Source organism: Lygodium microphyllum, chromosome 10 (assembly GCF_053477565.2).
Source record: "Lygodium microphyllum isolate KBCC chromosome 10, Lygodium_microphyllum_v1.1.10, whole genome shotgun sequence".
In the NCBI taxonomy this organism is placed as follows: domain Eukaryota; kingdom Viridiplantae; phylum Streptophyta; class Polypodiopsida; order Schizaeales; family Lygodiaceae; genus Lygodium; species Lygodium microphyllum.
In genome coordinates, this window is record NC_141144.1 from 36953952 (window position 1) to 36963499 (window position 9548).

A 9548-nucleotide genomic window follows, 5' to 3' on the forward strand; every position below is an offset into this window, starting at 1 on the left:
ACACACACACACACACACACACACACACACACACACACACACACACACACACACACACACACACACACACACACACACACACACACACACACACACACACACACACACACACACACACACACACACACACACACACACACACACACACACACACACACACACACACACACACACACACACACACACACACACACACACACACACACACACACACACACACACACACACACACACACACACACACACACACACACACACACACACACATGTGCACGCACGCACAGATTTTGTCTACATACACCATATTGGATATGGATAAAATTTAGGATGGATCCATATTCAATATGTTCTATTTGTTAGTAAAATGTATATTGCTACTTGATAAACTTAAAAGTAAGTAATGATAGTTAAAGAAGCCCCATTTTTCCTATGACCTAGACTAATGTGTTCCTTGACGATCAATATCATTAGCAAGCCCTCTCTTTTGAATAACTTGGATAGTAATTTCTAAATGTTGGGTGTCTACAAGATTTATATTACTAAAAAATTATGTTTAAATATAACAAATCATAGTATGTGTGTGTGTGTGGTCCTATAGCAAGAGCTATGTGGGATGCCTAGTAATGGTCATTGTTTATGAAATGGAATATTATTTGGTATTGCAATTATGGAACTTTAAGACTTATTATGTGCTAAGGGATAAGCTAGCTTTATAAGCACTTTTAGTACATAAATTTATGAAAGTTTGTTAGCTATCTAATTGTGAGGATCATTTACCTTGGTTTTTTTGGAGAAGTTGTATGTGTTTAGACATTAAGAATCCATTGTATATGTGTAGTTCTAAAATTGTCCCAAGATGATCAAGAGCATGAATACCCATTCCTTAACATTTATGGTCGTACGAATTCCAATTCTTTAGAAATTATGATGGTCGAACTGACTATAACTTGAATTGGTCATTAGGTTTTGGTTTTTCTAGTGTCTTTGTAGGTGTGATTGGGATGACAACAAGGTCTCGTGACGACACTTGTAGTACACATCAAGCATGCCAATGCCATAACCTTTTGCTTTTGTATGGATGCATGTAATAGTTAGACCCTTCACCCACTCAGGCCCAAAAAAGTTACTCCTAGGGACCACCTTCAATGGTGGATTGTAATAAATTTTTATTCTTATAGTGGTTTTGATGATAATTTATCCTTTAGGAGCTTTGTGAGATTACAATTTCTAAATCAATTTTAGATTCATTTTTTAGAATTATCATTTTTATATTTGATGTGTTCGATCTTGTTACAGAATTTTCTTCAAAATTACATGTATTTTTATTTTAAAATTTTAATAGCATTGATCACTAGAAAACTGCATAACTTGTCTGTTTAAAAATATGTGATGATATTTTTCTCATAACAATGTAGATAATTATTAAGTTTATTTTGTGCCTTCTCTTGGAGTGATTATTTAAAGTAATGCTACTTAATTTATTGAATTACTTATTTAAGGCAGTCTATTAGTCTTTCAATAATATATATGATTCAAGTTTTGTTGATGGGATGCTCTTGCCATCCCTACTAACCCTTGGTTGGGTTAGTGCCATATAGATAATTGAAAGATTAATAGATTATATCAACACATGAGACTCCTAATCTAGCTTTTGCCCTAACTAACCGATTTTTGCAAAAGCTATGGTCCTTTTGGATTCATGCTATTGGGGGTCTTACTATTATATTTACATAGGTAACCCTAAAATTCTAGTTCTGCATTAATAAAATGGTTATTGTGGGTTCTATGGGTCTTTTAGATCCTAATGTTTTGAAGGGTTATTATTATTATATTTGTTTTGGATTATTGGTTTACTCTAATGTTGATCTTCTCCTATCTCATAATTTGCAAGTATATTGTCAAAATTCATAGTAAAATACTTGGCCATATCATGAGGTGCTTTTTCTAATCCTATACCCTTTCAAATCACCATTGGATTTATTCTGCTATATGATATAACACATTGACACATTGAACATAAGTATACACATATTCATCTATGGATGATCCACACTTAATGTGCCCTTGAGTATCTTAGTTTTTTAAATGAAAACATGGTAGTGTATTTATTTTGTTGGGGAGTAAGCTTGGTGGGCCTTGCTCCCCACCTTGTGGCCCTACCCCTAAGAATGGGGCGAGATCACACACACACACACGCGCACGCGCGCACGCACGCACACGCACACGCACACACGCGCGCGCGCGCGCACGCACGCACACGCACACGCACACGCACACGCACACACGCACACGCACACGCACACGCACACACACACACACACACACACACACACACATCACACACATGTACACACGTTCTTGTTGGAATGTACCTTTAAGTAGATGTATACACCTACTTGATAAGCTAAATTCATTTACTTATCTACTCTCTACTAAGCATTTAAAGTTTCTTTCTTATTTTAGAAGATAATGAGACCCTCCCCAAGGACCATACAATTGTGATTATTTTAAGGACCATTTAATTATTATTTTAAGTCCCCCCTTTTTGGTGTTTTGCATAATTATTCTTATAAGGCACTGTTCAATTTTACAAGGGCAGTAGCGTTTGCATTAATTCTTGCGTAAGCCTTGACATTAATTCTTATTCTAAGTCTTCAAGAACCCTAAGGTGTACCCGCAATACACACATACTCACATTCACTTAATGACACTTAGTCTATTTATACTCTTGAACATTTTCTTGGAATATACCCTCTTTTTCTCTCCCTTTGTCTCACTTACTCCCTTATATACACGTATACATAACTATCCCACATTAACTTGTACATACATTCCTCATAGCTAGAACAAACATTTGGTTTTAAGAAAACACTTTAGTTAACTAAATCATTTGTTAGGTTCTCTTATAAGGTTAGGCACTAATGCTCTCTAGGACTTCCCTTGTAGGCTATACAATGGTTTATTGAATACACTTCATTTCAATATCTTTCTTATTATTCAAGAAGACATTATTGCTATGTGCCTTCTAGAATGGCACCTATCTCATGACAATTAGTAATACCTCTATAAACACACACCTTAACCTCTCCTCATGCCATTAATTTAGGGATTCCTCTCTTGTCACTAACAATGGAGGGAATAGCCTCACATGTTTAGAATATAACTCCATTACTTTCATCTAAAACTCCTTTCTTTTCATGATTATGCTATGAGTCTCGATGCTTGATGTCCTATGTCTCAACGTTTTTTAATGAAAGAAGCTGAGAGGAGAGAGAAGAAGAGTTGAAGAGAGAAAAAGAGAGCAAGAAGAAGAAGGGAGAAGACTAGAAGAGGAGAGAGAAAGAGAAAAGAGGAGAGAAGGGAGGAGGAAGCCATGGAAGTTGGAGATGAAGGTGAAGAGTATGATCTTAATAATAACTGCTTGCCCTAATCTAGGGGTCTTACACCTTATATACCCCAGTCAATGTGACTGGGTGTTTAAACCCTAGTCGGTGTGTATCCCGCTTGTTACAATCCATCCCCACCCTGAAGGTTTTTGCCCTAAAAAACAAGGAGAAGTAGAGGGGAGTGATGGGTGGCTAAGGAAGGGTTGTAGAGTACTACTTTGACCCCTTTGACAATGAAAATTGGGTGGGTAGAGACTAGGGATAGCATCTTTTCCAAGACCGCCTGCTAAATCAAAAAGGTCATAAATTTTGATAGGCTGCTCCAAATAGGGCGTACCACATGTCGAAACTGAGCTTATGACAAGTACTTTTAGCCCATATAGGTGACACTTGATTGCCATTAATGCAGGGTAAAGACTATTCTATAATAGTGTGATGTCTGCAAGTTATCTGCAGTGTAGACTAGGGCAAAGCTAGCTAATCCTTAGCCAAAATTGCACCGCTACACTAGTGAAATGCTGATCGGGGTAGGGCTTTTGTGAACCCATTCCTTCCTCGGGATCAAATGGATAACCTACACGATAAGCATCAAGAGCATAAGGGTCATCCATACAAGCATGGGTCATTGTACTACCACCGGGGTCAAAAGGATAATTGTGATCCAATGCATCTGATGTGTCATAGAATCAATTCATGGTGTCATCTTCAAGCACTAATGGTGGCACAAGATCCTTACTGACCCATACGGTAGCATGCATTGACTTGTCCATAAACTCATTGGAAACTACTATGCTAGGTAGAACTGGAGCATATGAGGTTGCAATCACTACAGCATTCGCTGCATCAACCCCTAGGCATTTCATGTCCATGAGTCCCACATGCATGGCTACTATTGGGCATTCAAAGTTAAGGGCCATGGGCTGATGGGGCACTTGCTCATGAGGCTGCAGTGAGATGCTCTCATCATGGAATCGTTTGTGAGAAGCATCATGTTGCTCATAAGGATGCACATGCTGCTCATAGTAATGATCAAGTGGCTAATGATATCGATCACTCTCTTGCTGATGATGATGTTGCTCCCCATGTACATGCTCGTATACATTTGCATGATGTTGCCCAGATACATAAGGTTGTCCAGATAGTTGTCCATGTATGTGACTAGAATGTAGCTCATAAGGACATGCATAGTCATCAGATGCATATTACTACTCAAAATATGCACAATCATCATATACATGTTGACCATAAGTAGGCACATGATGCTGCCTTTGCACATCCAAACCATGCCAGTGGTCAAGGTACCCATAATGTCCATGAGAATGCCCATGCTGCTGCTCATAATCATGCTGATCCGTCCTTTTAATTGTAGCCATTTGAGCAACTTGAGTCATAAGGGCTGCAAGTTTGTCATTGATTGCCATGGTTTGCATGTTGGTGACTGCGATGGTTGAGATCACTCGATCCAACTTAGACATGAACTGACTGTGTTGCTCAATCCATTGGTTGTGGCTCGCAGCTCGGAGAGCTTCTTGTCGCTATAGAGAAGCATTCAATGCATTCATTTGGGGATGCCAACAATGAGAAAAGGAACTAGAACTATGAGCATGGATTGATTTGTTGTTGCAGATACTATTGTCTCTTTGTTGGTGCATTTTCTCCATCAAGTCCTCCACTGCCAGCCTATGGGCAACAATTAAGTCCTCTTCTTCCTCAAATATAGCAGTTATATGACTGTCATATCCATTTTGAGAAACCAGTATGTCTTAAGTATCCCTGGACCTAGAATTGGAAATGTTTTGAACAATGTCCTCCTTGTTTGAAGCTTGTCTTGCTACTGCAAGAGAGCGGCCCTTAACATCAAGCGGGTCATTGCACCGCTATCTATCCCTACATTGATATCAAAATAGAGGGGTGGTAGGCGAAGAGCGATATCGAGACATGTTATGAATTTGTCCAAAAAGTGAGTGATAGAGGGTTGAAGGTCTTGTGCGTTGTCCTCTAGTTGAGGCTGTCTCCTGCTGGAAAAGGCGTCTGTAGTAGTCGATGCCAATCTCCATCACCTCGTCTCGGCTAGAACGAGTGCTCCCATACTGATCTCTGAGGCTGCGTATCTGCTCTCCTGAGGTGTGAGACTGGTGCATCTGGAAAAACTCCCTGCACATCGTGTCCTTTTATCAATTCTGCTTTCATCAGTAAAAATCCATGCAAGATTTTTTTTTGTCTTTTCACCCCTTACAGTTTTGTGTCTAGGAGGAGAAACTCTCTCTTGGTCAACTCTGTCAGTCGAAGAATCACATTGGTAATTGAAGCTGTTAGACATGCCATCCCTCAAAATGACTCGATCTTTATCATTAGAGGATGATGCTGTTCTATTGTCTTCCCTGGTTATAGGATCCCGAGTAGATGCTAGTGCAGACCAACCATCGAAATCTCCTTGCTAGTTTGCTTGATCAATAGGTCTCTTACTAGTCTCGGCAACCTTGCTATCCATGATTTGATCAAAACTTTCAGGTGATAGCAATGGAGGAGAACTAGTTGCTAGCTCCCTTTGACTTTGCACAACTATATTTGGGCTGGGATCCCTCTTTGAGTTGCTGTTCTTGGATAAACCCTTCACCTTGTTTGCATATCTAAGTGTGTTAAGAGTGTGCTCACAAGAGCCAGTATTTGGAGAAATGCATGAGATCATGACAGTTCGAGAGTCACCAACGAAAGAATCACGTAAAACTTCTGTCAATTTACTTTCCCTGAAAGGGATATGTCCTTGCTCATGGTGCAGTGCCTGAATGCACTCTTTAAGAGCAAGTAAACTCTTGTTAATTTCAGCACCCTCAATCCTTGTTTGGCGATCATTATCAATTGTATCAGCCCCACATTCACTACTAGCCAATTCAATAAAAGAGAACTTTCCAACCAGCTTTCCTCTCCTTTCTTTCTTGTTGGAATGCTTTTTTATCACCAACTGTAGAATAGCATGTGATCTTGAAGACTCTTCACTAGCATCAGTTGATCCTATACTCCTTGATGCATTACCTCTTTCAATATAATCTTTTGCAAGATCAACATTTGAGACATGGAATTCCTTTAAGCCCACAATACAAACTTATTGGCGACCATCTTCTCTCATGCAAAGCTTCCTTCTTTCATTTAAAAGATTATATAGCTTCCCTCCATAGATCTCAAAAAAACCAAGCCATAATTGCAGTCTTTGATGCTTGTAAATTGGGTGTTGCATTAAATCTAGGATGTCTTGGCAAGCCCTTAGAGGTAGAGGTTGCATGGTGAAAGTCTTCCCATTGCCTGTTTGCCCATAAACAAAGCATGTTGCCTTTGTACGTTGGAATATGGTTGGAATAATTGGCTCCACAATTACTCGATAGACCTCATCATTAGAAACTTGATCATCCAACACAACATTGAACATAAAATCATGTTTTTCTACATAGGCTATAAGGTCCACCTTCAACTTGGGCTCATGATGAATAGTAAGTGAACATCCACTCCCATGAATTGTCACAATGTCCTCTTCTTTTCAAGCTATCTCTTTTTCATTAAGTGGTCATTTTCGCACCGCAAATTTGATCCTTTCAAGGTTGTTTGTGCTGCTAGTAATGTCCTTCTCCAAGATGGCCGCTCTCATAGGACTACTTTCACCATTATTTCTTAGCTTGCTGATTGGTGGTCTGCTGGTGGACCATAATACTTTGTTTTCATAGCCTTTCTCAAAAATGGTAGCAAATGGAGAAGCCTCAAAAGGTTCATGAACAACATCCTCAGATAGGAGCTCTATGTCATCGATGGAGTGGAGGTCCAATATCCTTGTGCTAATCTCCCCACGCAATTCAGGTGACTATAAGCCATCAACAACATTTTTTTTTTCAAAACCCTAAGGAGGTGAAGTGAAAAATTTGATGGAATTTTCCCCTCCATTGCTCAGGGACTTTATAAGCATGTACAACTTTTGTCTGTCTTCGAAGCCATGCACACCGTGCCTTGCATAATCTTGCATCAACAAGTTTGGAGGAGGCGATCTTGATGACCTTGCACACATGCATTTTCCTCCTTGCTTCGAATGAAATTGAACCAAAACTCGCACTTGCCTTCTAGAAAATGGCGCCAACACCCTTGTAGAAGGAGACACGATGGGTGTTTTGATGGACTACGAGGACGCCATTGATGAGCAGAAAGCCAAAAGAAGCCGCACAAAAACAATTTCTTATGCAGGGTGCGCGACAATGAAAATGCAGGAGGACTAAATAATTTTGTAGAAAGAATGCATGGACGGCAGTATCAACAGTAAACCCTAGCGGGATAATGCACTAATCTGGGGCTCTTATGCCTTATATACCCCACTGAGTGTGACTGGGTGTCTAAACCCTAGTCAGTGTGTATCCCACTTGTTACAATTTTCATGGACCAGAGAAATTATGGATTGAAGCAATTCATGAGGCGCTAGTCCATTTACTTCAAGAACTTTGAGTATTCTTAAACAAATAGATATGATCATTGCTTTATATTTGATGCATCATGGATTAGATTGAAAGATAACCATTTTGATTAGATGTGACTGCTTTGATAGTCTAGCAGTTATGAATTCACCTGCATAATTAAATTTGAATAAGAGTTATATTACAACATACTATAACTGCAATGCATGTATCTCCTAGCCTTCTTAATTGATTGAGGCGTCTAATCAACAAATTGTATTAAGGCTTCATTGCCATATGATTTCAAGATCTCATAGCCTTTTCATATCAGGTTGGTTTATAAATATCTTCTACTACATCATTATTTGATTTCTTGTTCAGATTGGTGCATACTTTGTATAGCAATCATAGTCTCCTATTTTGATATTATATATGACCCATCTTTATCTTTTTAGTTTGGTGCTAGCTAAGCCTTTCGGCCACACATATAATTTTAAACATATTTTTTATTAGTATATAAAATTTTTCTCCCTCTTTAATATCATTATTGAATTGAATAGGTTATCTTCATTAGTTTAGTTATTATCAATTTTGTTATGTAGTTATTATAACAATTGTTAGTTTTAAAAAGAAAAGTAATGTTTTACTTGCGTAGTCCTCTCTCTCTCTCTCTCTCTTCCATTTTCTTTTTTTTTTGCTCTCTATCTTTGATATGTTCGTTAATTTTTTCTTTTTAAATGTTAGTTTTATAGTTGACTTAATGCAATCTAGTTTTCTCACTCTTTTGTTTCTCTCTCTCTCTCTCTCTCTCTCTCTCTCTCTCTCTCTCTCTCTCTCTCTCCCCCCCCCCATGTGTTTTGATTTTTTATCTTCTACTTTTTGTATAATAATTATTTTTCCTAATTTTCTTTGTGTGTGTGTGTGTCTCCTGTCTTTTCACAATTCATCTTCTATTTTTTGTATAACAATTTTCATTTTCTATTGTTCTCTCTTTCTCTCTCTCATGTGTTTTTATTATTGATCTTCTATTCTTTGTAGAGTAATTATTGTTTTTCTATCATTCTCTTACTCATGTGTTTTGATGATTTAAATATTAATTTTTATATAATATTGGTTCTTTTTCTATAGTTCTCTCTCTGCCTCTCTTCATGCATTTTGATTATTAATCGTCTATTTTTATATAATAATTATTCTTTTTCTATCACACACACACACACACACACATGCACGCACGCATGCACGCACGCACGCACGCAAGCACACACATGTATATGCACATAAAACACATACATTGTGATAGATGAATGTCTTTCTACAAGTTTTCTCTTTTCTTTCACTACTTCCCCCTCTAGTATGCGCCTCATCTTTGCATGGATTCTTCCTCCCCTGACATCGGCAATATGAATGTTGTATTTGATTCTTCTCCTTAGATTCTACTAGAACTTCACCACTTCGTCTCTAATTGGAACTTTAAAAGGAGACTCATGTAGGAGGAATCACAAGGGCAGCCTACTCTCATAAATCTTTGTAGTTGTTTTTGTCTTCAATCACAACTGCGACATGGATTTGATAGTGTCATCATGTAATTAGGTTGGGAATTTGGCTTATGCTATCTGCATTATGCTCTAATTTGTGATCACCAATCAGATAGATGTTTTTTTTTTGCAAGATGATTAAATTAGATTATTTTATTGGGTCTCATGTTATTAGGAATTGCATAATATCTTTGACCCAA

At 38.1% G+C, this 9548-nt stretch overlaps 1 pseudogene; it reads right to left on the reverse strand.

The window, feature by feature from the left end:
• Window positions 1–4591: 4591 nt before the first annotated feature.
• On the reverse strand, window positions 4592–7437 carry LOC148029878 (kinesin-like protein KIN-13A pseudogene; annotated as a pseudogene).
• Between the last annotated feature and the right edge of the window lie 2111 nt (window positions 7438–9548).